We start from the raw sequence: 16234 nt of genomic DNA, 5'->3' as shown, positions 1-16234 counted from the left end.
GTTAATTACATTTTGAAATCTTTTAAAGGTCAATTGAATGTTATGTACATAACAATATAAAATTTTACCATTACAAAAATTCTAAGAATTTAAGAGAACATCCTACAAATACTCTGCGGGAATAATTTATTTGACATTTTATGACAGACAAGTCCCCAACTGAAATATCTTACTTACCTTAGTGTGTTTGAGACGACAAAATCCCAAACAAGTTAGTAGTCCCAACGTTTAGCAGGCCATTTCTCCCGTACACCTTCACCGCTCGACAAAAGTAGAGTCACCTAGAAGTTTGAGATCTTATGTATACTTCAGGCAGGAACTTTTGTTCATTAAAAGGAAAGATAAATGGTGAGTGTTACATCCGTCTGCATCTAGACACAATGGTGTAAAACTCCTATCAGAAAAATCAGTTGGCTTAATTACCAGACGAGAACAATGGAAGGAAACAACTTTAAAAAAATACCACAAAAAGTTCATGACTGATTAAACTTTGAAAGGATTTATGGGAGAACTCACTGGTAATATTGATGAGCCAACAAAAAAAATAATTATATGGCGACTTTGACAAGACAAAGTTTTGAACTTTTAAAAATAAAATAAAAAATATTGATCTTAAATATGTTATGGCTTGTGTTTTTGGATTGCAAAAGTGGATTATATTAAACTGTATAATATATTTTATGAGCCAAGATACAGATTTTTTTGCTACCTTAATATTGATAAAATTAAAAAAAATAATAAAAAGAAACTTTATTAAAAAGAAATGTTTTTGAAAAAACACATCATTATGTTATGCTGGCTTACCACTTGCCCCATAGCAGTCCTGGATACATCCAACGTACCAATAGAAATTCTTTATTACTAGATTTTCATCTTTTGCTATCCCTCTGGTGTGTTCAGAATATGTACAGCCATCTTTCCCGACTCCCCCATAAAAATGTATCCTTGGCTCTATATGTGTATTTAACAAGGAGCAATATATGGGGACGAGCGGCCGTTACTACGATTACTCGTCCCCATACATTTCTATCATGTCGGCAGCACGTCTCCCTGTTTTTTAAATAGGGAGATGTGCTGCCGACAACGATATTATTTCACACTGCATAAACTATACTATCAGTCGATGAACGAGCGTTCGCTCGTTTGTCCTTATAACTGGTCCAAGTAAAAGGATCTTAAAAGGGTTGTCCATGACGGCACAACTGATGACCTATCCACAGAATAAGTCATCAGTATATGATTGGCGGGGGGTCCGACACCCGGACCTCGCACCGATTAGCTGCTCTGGCTGTCTCCGGGCACCTGACATCCATGCCGGAAGCAGATGGCTCCGGTCACGGAATACCAGCCGAGCTGCAGTACTGCAGCTCTGCAAAATGGCCGCTATGCAGTGGTCAGAGTCATCTGCTTCCGGCTCCCACTACTGCATACCCTTAAAGACATCCGATGCTCGGAGGCAGCCGGAGAAGCTAATCGGTGCAGCTGATTGATGCGGGGTCTGGGTGTCGGACCCACAACGATCATTTAAGCTACCATTTAAGACCCCTCTGGCAGCAGCTTATCTCCGAATTGCACACAAAGGATCAGACATGTCTCAATCCAGATGGATGGATGGAAGGATGGATGCAGGTGGGTTCGCCCCTCATAGAGGTCGCCTTGTCGTGGCAGATGGGCTCACACAATTTGCGCTAAGAACCTCCCTATTGTAAGTAGATTTAGCAGTTCTTGCACCTGTATACATGTTTTGTTTCATTTTGTTGGAATGTGCTGTTCAAACTTTTGTGTTGTTTATGCGATTCATATATGTTGGGTTGGTGACTGCCTCCATCTTTTGATCTTGCACTCTATATATATATTTAGTGGCTTAGGTGGCATTAGTATTCACAGTGTGCTGTCACCGATAGATAGATAGATAGATAGATAGATAGATAGATAGATAGATAGATAGATAGATAGATAGATAGATAGATAGATAGATAGATAGATAGATAGATAGATAGATAGATAGATTTACAACTTTAAAAAGTCTCAGTGGGGTAAATATAAAGGGCACAGTGGTCACAGTTGCGACCGATCCGTAGTTCAGGGGGTGCTCAAACCCCCTTGCCACCTCAGAGAATTTAAGTGGATATGTTAAAGGAATTACTGAAAAATGTCTAGCAAGTTGTGTCGTCTCCATGGACTTACTTCTAAAATCTGTATCTAGTATACAACGCTTTATGCATTATACATAACAGCCACAACAGCCACCTCAGATAGAGATCATAGACATTGCTAACTCTATTACTGACTTTCCTTGTCCATTTACTTCCAAATTGCAAACCAAGATCTTAAGATCCTAAGAGATTTAATTATTTGGAAGAAAGTGTTCCAGAAGAAAAACAGTCCAAATGCAATTATCCTGGGAGGTGGATATATTGCATGCAGTGCTGTCTGGCCTCTTGTGAACTTTGTATCATGTGCTCCATTCAGATAGAGGATCTGAAAATAATCCAATGATCAGATAAAGTTTTTAAAAATTAAGAAATACTCATTCACAATGTACTGAGGATATCATGTGCTGTATTAACCAATGCTCTATTCTTTATACATAGAGACAACCATTTTGTTATTTTTTTTTGACTCCTCAGGGAAGTAATAGGTTGTGTTAGCAAGTGTTCAATTCCCCTGCAGCTCCCCCACGGGGCAAAAAAAGTATTGCATTGTTCCCATTGAGATCAATGGACTGTCCGATTAATGTATGGGCATGCTGGACCTTCTACAGCGAGAGGTGCTTTTATTGCAGCCATTTTCTTCTCAGGATAATTGAAAGAGCTTCTGAATAAGGGTCTGTCCTCTATTAACTTAGAATTAACTCAGAATTCCCTGCTAAGGTTTTAGAAATTAGTTTTCTAATCCAGACAACCCCTTGAGGACCAGGCCAATATTGGCCCTGAACATTAATTTTTATTCTATTTTGGCTGATTGCATTCCAGTGGTCGAAACTTTTTTATTTTTAGGTAGATGTAGAGGTAGCTTTGTTTTTTTTTGTGGGAAAAGTTGTTATTTGTTTAGGTGTAATTTTTTATTACATATACATTTTGTTTGGGGAAAAAATTCAGAAAATGGCAATTCTGCCACAGTTTTTGTAATTATTTTTATGTTGTACACCGACTGTCATAAATGATGATATAAATTTATGCCAGAGGTTTGTACATTTGTGGGTATACCAAACATGTCTATAGTATTTGGTGTCTTTGGACTTAAAGTGTGACCTAAAAACAACCTAAAAACAACCGGCAATATGGCTACCCACGGCTGTCTGCCTATAAGATGTATGGGCACTGATTAGTGTGCCCATCCACTCTCTCTAAAAATAAGAGGTTTCTTGGATCCCCACCATTAGAGCGGGGCTGCGGATGTGTTCTATAGCCGTTGCTCTACTCCGGATCATTAGCAGTACCTGCCTGCTCCTATGACCAGCATACTCTTCAGATGTCTTCAGTGGGTTAAGCTCTCAGAAAAGAAAGAAAAAAATCTCTCAAGGCCATACACAGCAGATATATCACTGACACCTATGACTGAGTAGACATCTGTCTGTCTTCCAAAATTCTTACTAATTTTCCATACTACCAAAATTGACCCATTGCCGCAACAAATTATCTAATGGACCAAATGCTTTAAGAGTTGACCTGGGTATAAACTTAAAAAAAATTATAACTAGTCCCTCGTACAGAATTTCGGATTTGTTTTACACGATCTATGGGTAGACACAAACAAAGTCTTTTTATGAACTATGGACACAAAGTATGGCTGACTACCAAGAGCATATGTACTATAGTACTATAGAGGCAGCAGTGGGGAAACGGGGCCCAACACCATTTCCTACTTATAGGTGGTGGGAACCTGAGAAGGACTCCCCTCTCAAGGTAACTGCATTGCTAGCAAATAAGAAGGTAGGGAATTGGGGTCACATAAAGGAAGTGGCTATTAGGGACCCTGTTTGATCTTTGCTATGTGTCCCCCTGTCTTCTATGTATGCCACTGCTGGCTACCCTTAGTTCTAGATCTAAATGACATGGAAGGACATAGAGTTTGGTCACAGGGAAAAAAAAGCAGGAGCAATCACCATAACCAACAGACTAGTTGGTCAAAAAGTTCCTATCTCAATAAACCAGCATAGGGTGCCGCATTCTATGTCTGCTTTGTCCCGGAAAGACAGTCTAGTGTATTATTTTGTCCCACCTCTGGATTTCTATGCCTTCCTTTGACTTCCCCTACTTTTACTCCTTTGGTTTATATGTGACTATTTCCTCAGTTTGACTTCCTTTACAGGGTCCTCATGATTATCACAATGCTATAAATCTACACATACAGTGAAGGAAATTAATATTTGATCCCTTGCTGATTTTGTAAGTTTGCCCACTATGAAAGACATGAACAGTCTAGAATTTTTAGGCTAGGTTAATTTTACCAGTGAGAAATAGATTATATTTTTAAAAAAAAACAGAAAATCACATTGTCAAAATTATATATATTTATTTGCATTGTACACAGAGAAATAAGTATTTGATCCCTTTGGCAAACAAGACTTAATACTTGGTGGCAAAACCCTTGTTGGCAAGCACAGCAGTCAGACGTGTTTTGTAGTTGATGATGAGGTTTGCACACATGTTAGATGGCATTTTGGCCCACTCCTCTTTGCAGATCATCTGTAAATCATTAAGATTTCGAGGCTGTCGCTTGGCAACTCGGATCTTCAGCTCCCTCTATAAGTTTTCAATGGGATTAAGGTCTGGAGACTGGCTAGGCCACTCCATGACCTTAATGTGCTTCTTTTTGAGCCACTCCTTTGTTGCCTTGGCTGTATGTTTCGGGTCATTGTAGTGCTGGAAGACCCAGCCACGAGCCATTTTTAATGTCCTGGTGGAGGGAAGGAGGTTGTCACTCAGGATTTGACGGTACATGGCTCCATCCATTCTCCCATTGATGCGGTGAAGTAGTCCTGTGCCCTTAGCAGAGAAACACCCCCAAAACATAATGTTTCCACCTCCATGCTTGACAGTGGGGATGGTGTTCTTTGGGTCATAGGCAGCATTTCTCTTCCTCCAAACACGGCGAGTTGAGTTAATGCTAAAGAGCTCCATTTTAGTCTCATCTGACCACAGCACCTTCTCCCAATCACTCTCAGAATTATCCAGATGTTAATTTGCAAACTTCAGACGGGCCTTTACATGTGCCTTCTTGAGCAGGGGGACCTTGCGGGCACTGCAGGATTTTAATCCATTACGGCGTAATGTGTTACCAATGGTTTTCTTGGTGACTGTGGTCCCAGCTGCCGTGAGATCATTAACAAGTTCCCCCCGTGTAGTTTTCGGCTGAGCTCTCACCTTCCTCAGGATCAAGGATACCCCACGAGGTGAGATTTTGCATGGAGCCCCAGATCGATGTCGATTGACAGTTATTTTGTATGTCTTCCATTTTCTTACTATTGCACCAACAGTCGTCTCCTTCTGACCCAGCGTCTTACTTATGGTTTTGTAGCCCATTCCAGCCTTGTGCAGGTCTATGATCTTGTCCCTGACATCCTTAGAAAGCTCTTTGGTCTTGCCCATGTTGTAGAGGTTAGAGTCAGACTGATTCATTGAGTCTGTGGACAGGAGTCTTTTATACAGGTGACCATGTAAGAGCTGTCTTTAATGCAGGCACCAAGTTGATTTGGAGCGTGTAACTGGTCTGGAGGAGGCTGAACTCTTAATGGTTGGTAGGGGATCAAATACTTATTTCTCTGTGCACAATGCAAATAAATATATATAATTTTGACTATGTGATTTTCTTCTTTTTTTTATATAATCTATCTCTCACTGGTAAAATTAACCTAGCCTAAAAATTCTAGACTGTTCATGTCTTTGACAGTGGGCAAACTTACAAAATCAGCAAGGGATCAAATACTTATTTCCTTCACTGTAGATGGCATCTTCCACCATTCTTGGTATATTTTGCCATAACTAGCGCTAGTAGACCCATTCTCAAGGGAAACAGGCATGACTATCCATTCTCGAGCAAAAGAAGATCAACCATGGTCAACCGAGTTCACTATTTTTGGATAATTCTTTTTTGGTCTTTTGAGAGATGAGTGGTTCCAGTGGTGTCTGGCAATCATTCACCCCTTCTTTATCAATAACCAAGACCAAAAGCTGTCTTCTGTGTATATGCCTTAAAGGTGTGTTGGGCATTAGAAAAGAGGGTCTACTTTTTTCACTACTAAGGGTAGCTTCAAAACATCAAAATTCAATCCAGTAGAATTTCATCTGTGAATACACCAGGAGACATTCTTCGGATGGCATCAGACTTAAATGGACATTTCTCTTGGCGACAAGTCATTGACTCCACCTTCGTCTAATGTTTTTGTTACATAAAATTTCAACGAGGGACTTGTTATCGCCATATTTCCTGCAGGCACTTCAGATGTTGCCTTTGCTCTGTAGAATGAGCTTCTTTGTGGTTATAAAAAACAGTAGATGAAAGATGGTTCACATGTAGACACAAATTCCCAGCAGCCCCCATCTTAACTTTGTACTTCTCTTTGAAGAGATCTCTCAGGAAATAAGTCACATTTCGGAGGAAGTGTCCATGACTCACAAGCTTATTCCGTGTTATCAGTGATTGTAACTACAACATCTATGGCAAGGTTTTGTGTTGTGTTAGCAATGGTACAATGAATCTACGGTGGGCCCAGGGCATTGATTATATTGTAGCTCCTGCCTCATACCTCAAAGCCCACCAGGACACACTGTTTTCCAAGTTCCTACCATACATTTCTTTTTTAATATGATGCCAATGATGTAGTAAAGCACAGGGGGTCCCACAGCAAAACCCAATATTGGATCCTCTGCTGGTGCTGGAAAAGAGGATCCATAGCTTGTTACACCCTCACATCCTGCCTATTATTTGTGGCTGTTTCCTCCTCACTTGTTGACCTGAGTCGAAACCCTCTTCTCATGGGACGCATAGCTACTTGAACTGCCTCTATGCCTTTGCATAAGACTCTGGATTTTTGGCACCCAATAATACTTGGGAGATAGAACAATCTCAAGTTGGCCATCGCTGTGGTTCAAACAAGTTTCTATAGCCGACAGCTATTTCTCCTGACTTCCCCCACAAACATGCACGCTCGACTCGGCTCGGCCCCTTTGGGGGGAGGGATATAAGCCGCTGCCAGACACCTCTGGCAGTGGTTTTGCTCCCGTGAGACCAATATGGCCGATCCTTCTATCCCCCATCATCTGCCATCGGGTGAAAGTCGGGAGACACCCAAACACATTAGATCATTTGGCAGTCTTGCTTTCATCTAATTCATCTAATATCCTGTATGTTCATACCGTATTATTTATGCCCTCCGCATGTCTGCGTTTTATCTGAGACCACCTGTTCCTGATGACAGTGTCACAAATTACTTAATTATGAGGCTTGTACTCTACTTTATGTGTGTATTGTCATACAGTCCTCATGATCAAGGTCTGTCTCTCTCTATATATTTATATAAAAGGACTACTTTCAGAAAAATTTGCGCAAATTGGTAAATATGTGCTGGCTTTTTTCCTGTGACTGTCACTCCTTTAGTGTTTGACCTCGTGTCTATTGTGCATACTTATCTTATATTTAGCTTCAAAAACAGAACCCATAATTTGAGTGAAATTATCCTTTAGAGGTTTACGTTCGCCTTTTGACTATTTAAAGGGGTTGTCCATGAATAGAAAAAACATGGCTGATAATCTCCAAAAATAGTACCACACCTGTCCACAGGTTGTATGTGGTATTGCTGCCAAAACCCATTCACTTTAATGGAGCTGTACTGCAATACCAGACGTGGCACAGTTTTTGGAAGAAAGCAGACATGTTTTTCTAATCCTGGACAAACCTTTTAACTCTTTAGATACAGATTGTATCTAGTTTGGCTTTCATCCTGGAGTTCATTGTATCAGTTGTGTATTTAGTGCCAAGGTTCTAGTTTTTGACACTAAATATACAAAAAAAAACAGGGTCAGACTGGCCCACCAGAGTACCAGAGCATCCTCCAGTGGACCCAGGATGTGAAACAATAATAAGAACCAATGGTCCAGCAGAAGGTAACAATATCTTGAGCCATTAACTTATTGCTAGGGTCTATTGATTTACAAATCTTTATTGATGATATCTACTATGTGTTCAACACAGATTTCAATGCAATTATAGTGGATGTGCATATGTTCTGTATAAATGGGTGGGCCCTCAGAATGAATTCCTCTGGTGACCCCAAGGACCTGCAGTGCGACACTGCAACTCCCACTCTGAAGCATATTATGCTTGTGAGTACAGTCTACATTATAATCCAGAGCTGCATTCATAATTCTGCCGGTTGTTACTGTAAACAATTGACAAACTTGTCGTTAGACACACCCCTAACATCTTAGCTGAACAATTATAAAGCTGGGAAGCAGTTCGATTTTCTTACATCATATTACTGCACAGTGTCTGATAGAAAGACAACAAATCCCAGAATGCAACTCACCAGCATAAGCTCTATGGAGATGGAGAAATTAAACTTGTTTTTCAAGTTCATTAAAAATATGGCCAGCCTCACCACAGCTGACATGCCTGCATCAATGGCATGCCCATATACCCACGTGATCACTGCAGTCAATCACTGGCCTCATCTATCCCGTGTTTTTCATGAACTCGGAAAACCCTTTTTAGTCACCAAAGGAATGCTGGGAGATTTCAGCTCTGAAGCCTGTAGAATTGTAAATACAGTTCTGTAGTATAATACAGGTGTAACTAAGTAAATTAGTACTAGATAATTAATGTAATATATTTACTAATTTAGTATATACTTAATCTGGCAGTGGTAACTTCTCATTTACTATTGAGCATTGATTTTTCCTCTGATCTTCCCAAAAATTGCAGCATGTACTGCTGGCCTCAGTCTTCTCAATAAATCGAACGCAATGTAATTAGCGCCCTATTGTGTCTTACATTAATAATGAAGATAAGCTTTCATCTCCGTGTGATTACGGCTCACAATAATATGGGGAAATGCTCTCTGGCTTTTACACTACGATGAGAACGTCTGAACAATTAGAAAATGGAAATGTTTTCTGCTCACTGGGGAATTTGCAGTACAAAATATTCCACAAATTGTCAGGACTTTAAAATTCAAACCTTCAAGGAACAGTATCATCTTAAAGGGACTGTCTCATGAAGACAACCCCTGTCCATATGCCTTATTAAGTCATAGAGGGGGGTTCTTCGCTCAGAACCCCCTCTATGAACCAGAAGGGAGAGCAACTCTGTAAGGGTGGCTTCCTTTCCAGGGCCGCACTGTCGATAAGGCGAGATGAGGATCTCGCCTCAGTCGGCGGCCTGCTGCCTTTCTGAATGGGTGGCGACGCCACGGAAACCGCCCGCCGACACCCCCTCCTGCACTATAATTGTGCCTGGGTCTGTAGGACGCACATACAATTACATGCATAAGAGCTGAATGACACCTGTCATTCAGTGCCTTTCAATGACGCAAGCAGCGTTGAACGGGAAGGCACCCTGCCAATCAGCACCTTTCAACGACGAAAGCGGCGCGATGACGTAATTGCGTCGCTTGCGTCTTTGAACGGCGCTGATTGCGTCATTGCTGGTGCTGATTGACGTTCAGCCCCAGCAGACCTGCTCAGAAGAGAGCAGGCCTGCATTGTCAGAAGACAGCGTGGGAACGTTATCGGGTGAGTTTGTAAAGTTTTGTGTTTTTTTCTGTTAAAAGTGTCACTGGCTATGTGTGGGGCTCCCTCTACAAGGGGGCTATATGTGGGGCACAACCTACAGGGGGGCTATATGTATGGCACTATCTACAGGGGGCTATATGTGGGGCACTATCTACAGGGGGCTAGATGTGGGGCACTATCTACAGGGGGCTAGATGTGGGGCACTATACAGGGGCTATAGCTCGGGCACTATTTACAGGGGGTTATATGTGGGGCACTATCTACAAGGGTTTCTATCTACAGGGGGATCTATTGGGGCCACTATCTACAGGGGATCTATGTAGGGCACCATCTACAGGGAACTCTATGGGGGGGCACTATCTACAGATGTCTCTATGTGGGCACTATCTACAGGGGATCTATGGGGGCACTATCTACTGGGGGCTCTATGGGGGTAGTATCTGAAGGAGGCCCTATGGGGGGCACTATGTATGTGGGGCACTGTCTACAGTGGGCTTTATGTAGGACACTGTCTACAAGGGACTCTATGTGGGGCACTGTGTACAGGTGGCTCTATGTGAGGCACTATCTACAGGGTGCTCTATGAGGGGCACTGTCTGCAGGGGGCTCTAAAAGGGCCAATATCTACAGTGGGCTCTATGGGGGGCAATGTCTATTATAATCAGACACAGTGTATGGTGTTATTATAATCAGGGAGACAGTGTATGGTGCTGTTATAATCAGGGACATGGTGTATGGCGCTATTATAATTAGAGGTGCAGTGTATGGCGCTATTATATTTAGTGTCGTAGCGTGTGGCACCATGAGAATTTTATCTTCGTTTATAGGTGCAGCAATGTTTGAAAAGTGAGACGATGAAGAAATCTGAGCAGCAAACTGCAGAAATGGGCTGTGGCCATGAGAAGTCGTCATGAGGTCTGGAGCGGAAGGAGAAGAAAGGAGAAAAAGAACAACTAGAATCTGAGAAGACATCACCTCTGAGTCACTTATTGTAAATGTTTATCCCGTAATCCCTAATCAGTACTGTAGTCACTGTATGATCTGCAGCGAGATAATGGGTGGTATTATTTTTTTTTTTTGTGAAACATCAACTCCCAGCATATTCTTACTATTGTTTTGGGCCATGCTGGGAGCTGTAGTTTTACGTCGTACAAACCTATACAAGGGCTGCACTAAATTGATCAGTATTTGTGCTGGTGCTGTATTTATGTACTGAGCTTTGTTCTGGTGCTGTATTTATGTACTGAGCTTTCTTCTGGTTCTGTATTTATGTACTGAGCTTTGTTTTGGTGTTGTATTTATGTAGTGAGCTTGGTTCTCGGGCTGTATATATGTATTGAGCTTTGTTCTGGTACTATATATGTATTGAGCTTGGTTCTGGTACTGTATATATGTATGAGCTTGTTTCTGGAGCTGTAATTATATAGGATATATTTATAATAACAAAATTGCAGGGCAGATGGAGTTGTTTTCACTTCATTGTATATTTAATGGGAACCTGTCTGGTATTTTTAACCCCTTGAACTACCACCATGCAGTAATACATAACCTGACAATATTTCCAAATGTATGTTTTTTTCAGATGCAGCAAAATCTAAAAAATCAACTTTTAAACCGGCGCACACTAGATGCTAATTACTCATTAAAGGGTCATGGGGCGCTGCCGCTACCCTGAAGAGTCACACAATCCTGCCTCCAAACCCACCTTTCCTTTCTTGATTGACACCCCCTGGCTGTCATACATCACTACCAGTCTCCTTCAACTTTCTCGGATGCGCCATTGCCTTGTACTACTTGGGCATGCAACGTGCAGCGAGGTGTACTCTGCTCGACTTCATCGCTGCACCATGCATGCCTGGTTAGTACAAGGCAACGACGCATCCGCAAGAGTTGGAGCGGGCTGCTAGTGATGTAGAACAGCCAGGGGGATGTCAATCAAGATCTGGGGGGGCGCCATTTAAATTTTCACCTCAGGCAGCAGAAAAGCTAGAATTGGCCTGTTCTTTTCTGCTGGACTCGAGCAGTGCATGTATTACATGGACGGCCATTTATCTGAATGGCAGCCATGTAATACTACATTTCATCAGCAGTGGCCGCTGCAGGGTAAATGTCTAGCTGGAAAAGGCTTTCCCCTGCAAAATCAGTCTATATGCCAGGGCCACCGGACCTGGCTGCTGCAATATGAATGGGGTTGTCTCTGACGTGACATCCCCTTTAAAACAGAATTCAGTGGTCACTTACTTAGGTCCTCCTAAACACCTACTGGTTAACCCAAATATCTCAGTAGCTAATAATGGGGTAGCAACTCAAACCTGAAGACATGGTCAAGAGGTCCAAATCTAGCAGTGACCTAAGTGACTTCAACCATGGAAGGGTTTTTGGTCCAGACATGGTGGTTCAACTATCTCAGAAACGGCCGATCTCCTCAGATCTTCCATCACAACAGTCTCTAGAGTTTACAGACTACGGTGCACATTGAAAAAATATTCAGTGAGTGCCAGCTCTGTGGGTCAAAATGCCATGTCAATGAAATAAATCAGAGGAGAATATCTAGAATAGTTCAAGTTGACAAGAAGATGACAGTAAGGCCTCATTGACATGGCCGAACGCCCAATCTACCACTACCCTCTACTCCCATGGGTCCAGGAAGCTAAGATTTTGGGTGCTATCTCTGTTCCTGTGGGACCGACATGGACGGAACTAGATGGTTACCAGGATTCCCTAGGCTTACCCTGAAGAAAATAGTGTCATTCTACTTGCTCAAAAGGTAAAAAAAAAATTACGGCCTCATTCACATGACATTGAGTCGTACGGCGTCATATGGTGTGTTCATATGGCATTGTATTACAGAGATATTCTTCCCTAGTAGCAATGCTACTACGGCAGATTACTTCTATAATATTGTGTCTGGTGAATATGATAAAAAAAGTACTTCCTCTGTCTCTGTATGAAATCGTAAACAAAAAAATACCCCCTCTGTCTCTGTATGAAATCGGAAACATATGGATACACAGCAGGTTTAGGGGCCGATCCCTAGAACTCGGTGGTTGTACTATGTGAGACAGTCATGTGAATGAGTCCTTAGTAAAACAATCTGCAGGGATTACCTGGTTCCACGGGGACATCTTAAACATCTCTGCAATGTGAAGACCCCATCAAACAGCACCCTAGATCTCAGCCTCCATAACTCTTGAGATTCGGCATCAGCATAGATTTAATGTTATTAAACAAAGGTAGACAAATCCAGTGAAATGAAATTGAAGAGACAATTTCGGTTGTCCATACGAATAAGATCATACAGCATATTATGAAACTTTTTTATTTAATGCTCTTTAATAATTGAAATCCAAATAGACTATTATCATGTTCTAGTCCTCTAGTCTATAAAATATTGTCTTACATAAGTGATGGAGAAGGCTTTTATCTCTATGGGATGACAACTCACTTACAATATTGCGGGTTAATGTTATCTGGCTAATACAGAACTGGGATCACTGGGGAATTTGCAGATATTATTACTCTGTGGGTACAGTTATAAGTATGTCACAAAAAGTTTGAGATCATATTGCATATCATATTTATAATGCACTGTGCCACCATTTATTTGCATGTTCTTCTCTTCGTCTTCAGTTAGGTGGCTTGGGAAGAGAGTTACTTGACTGTAGACAAGTACAGATCCATAAACAGCAGCTTCCTGATGGTTTCCTTGTCTTAATAGGAGATATTTAAACTCTGAGTTTTTATTTAATATTTAAGTTCACGAGCAGGATGCTTCACATGAATGGAGATGTCATTTAGTTAGTGGTCCACCTACCATAGAAGCAGACCACTTAACTGCTTATGGGGCCAATGGTGGGAGGGGCCAGCAATGTACTGCTCCTCCTCCTTCCTGTGACACAGTCATAGCATTTGCCTACAGTCACCACTAGGAGGAGCTCACTGTACAGAGGTTTTTACAGCTCCATTGAGCTCAATTCTTTCCGTATAAATCCAACTTGAATGAGCTCCCCCTAGTGGTGGCTTCAGGCTGCCAGAGATTTATCATTTATCTCTATGACTGTGACAGCATGTTATTATTTTAGGGATTTGGAGATCTATATGTAAAAAACAGGTCTTTAACCCCTGTAAAGATATGTTACAAAATTATGATGGACATTAATAAAAAGTAGTACTGTTGTCGGAGCTCTCAGCAGGAGGAGAGGCCCAATTTGAGTTGTGCTATGGGGCCCTTAATAAGTTCATATTATTGTGAGGTTATATCAGAATACAATAATATATTCAGAAAGGTAAGTATTACAGATCTTAGTCAGAATCCGTCAGCCAAGTAAAGGTACAAGCCTAAAGGTTGTGGAAATCAGAAGTGACTTAATATGTACCGTAATTACTTCTGGGAACTCCGCCAATACAAGCAAATATACAAAAGCAAACAAATGGATGGTGGATGATAGATATCATATAAGAAAGAATAGAGTATATACCAGTTTTTCTAAAATATGTGTCCGTATCTATAGCAGTATGTGCCTATGGACAACTTTGGGGGCTCTGACGGATTCAGTTGAGAATGGGATTCTGCAGCTTCTATGTACTATGATTCATAGAAGCTGCAGATGCTGAACCATGAAACTTTTTTTTTTTGACCGCCACAGGCAAAAACCGCCGCGGAAAACTTGAACTCTGCCTCCCATTGATGTCAATGGGAGGTCAGAGCTGGAAACGCCTGAAGAAAGGGCATGTTGCTTTTTTTTCCGGCTAATGTTTTTCACGGGGAAAAAACAAAACCGCCTCCCCATGAAATCAATGGGAGGTTATTTCGGGCATTTTTTGGCACTGTTTCCGACGCGGTTTCCACGTCAAAAACAGCGCCAATATACTATGTGTGAACTAGCTCTTAGAAGCCCAAAGACCCTTAAAGCCTGACACAATGTATGGAAAAGCCAACCAGACTTAATGTGACCAACTGGAATGTGGACCATTGGGAATTTTCCAAGGCCAAGCCATTAATCGCCATGCGGGTAAATCTAAATATTTGAAATATTTTTCCCCTTGTATATCTTGATACTGTATATAATGTGTAAAATGTAGACTGGCCGTGGTATAGGAAGATGTAATGTAGTTAACCCGCCACGTTCCAGCACTGTCTCTCCCTGATGACCGCCACGACATTGAATTCCACGACCGTCTGACCACCCAGAAGCGCCAGCACACTAGCCTCAGGGCCAACTCAAGTGTGATTTTCCCTTATCTGGTTTGTCTCTCCTGAGTCTTCCCTAGAACTTGATAACTTACTGTTGCGACCTGTTTTGTCCCTGACTACTCTCTCTTGGATCATCCTCTGTACCGCCTATTCGACTCTGCTGCGTCATCGCTGCCAAACTCTGAATTCCCCGACTACTCTCTTGTATTTTATTAAAGTATAGTGAATATAGCAGTAATGCAATTTAACATGATTCAAATATTCAATCTCTGCATATACAATAGCGCACGCAGGATGCTGCTGCATGCTTCATGTTCATCCTGAGCCTCCTGGTTCTTTAATGCCAGAATAACTAGAAAAGTAAAGAAAAGAAAGCAGGATAGATATGTAGCTCTGCAGATTTATTTTCCATTCGGGATCTGTGGAAAGTTGGGTAATTGTGGTGTGACTGGTGATTACTAGATAGTTACATGAAACCTCTCCATATATTCAGTGTACACAGAATATTCCATTTACTTTATTGGCTTTCATCAGGGCTGTTCCTCACAATTAGCGCAGGCAGGCAGCTTGCACTCTGTACTTGGCAGAGATACAAGGTAAATATTCCGCTGATGTTATCTCCAGTGCAGATCCTTTAATTCTCGTAATACCACTTAAAGGTATAGGTACCTGGAAATGAAGAGAGTCTTTTTGACTTTCTGCAAGTTTCTTAAACAATCTTACAGTAATTTGGAAGAGAAAGCACGTGTCCTTTATCTCCTGGTCCACTACATCTTCAATTAGAGAACAACTGAGGGGAGGGGCTTGGCTAAAGGGGGGGGGCTAAATATAGTTAGTGCGGCAGAGCTGCAGTACCAGGCACAGCTGCATGTGCAGTAGAGTCACTGTGCCTGGATCAGCAATGAAGGGGCCGCTGCGTTCAAGAGGGAGCCACAGCCAAAAAGCATAACTTGACGCTCTTTTCCCTGCAAAATGTGTCACAAGGCTCCCAACTACCATGTGCCATTTAAAGAGGACCTGTCCCCTCTCCTGACATGCCTATTTACTAAATACTTGTATTCCCCATAATATAATAATTCTGAAACATATTTTCTTAGAATTTTTAGTTGTGCCGTTCCTCTGTTATTCCTCCTAGAAATGTATAAATAAATTGACAACTGGGTGTTACCAGTTGGGGGGGGTGTCCCTACACAGACTGACAATGACCAATCAGTGCTGACATAGTGGGACTGTGTAGGGACATGCCCCTTTGACAAGGGAAATGGTAACACCTAGTTGTTTATTTATTTATAAATTTCCAGGGGGA

At 41.6% G+C, this 16234-nt stretch overlaps 1 protein-coding gene across 1 annotated transcript in view; it reads right to left on the bottom strand.

Annotated features, from left to right (window-relative positions):
• The window catches only part of VWF (von Willebrand factor), a 115082-nt gene extending 114817 nt beyond the window's left edge, over positions 1–265 (bottom strand). The window contains exon 1 of the mRNA XM_075856019.1: positions 178–265. The gene's annotated coding sequence lies outside the window, so the exon portion shown is untranslated. The remainder of the gene's footprint in view (positions 1–177) is intronic.
• Positions 266–16234: the final 15969 nt, after the last annotated feature.

The sequence above is a fragment of the Rhinoderma darwinii genome, chromosome 3, assembly GCF_050947455.1.
Source record: "Rhinoderma darwinii isolate aRhiDar2 chromosome 3, aRhiDar2.hap1, whole genome shotgun sequence".
NCBI lineage: Eukaryota > Metazoa > Chordata > Amphibia > Anura > Rhinodermatidae > Rhinoderma > Rhinoderma darwinii.
This window is presented reverse-complemented; position numbering and strand designations above follow the sequence as displayed.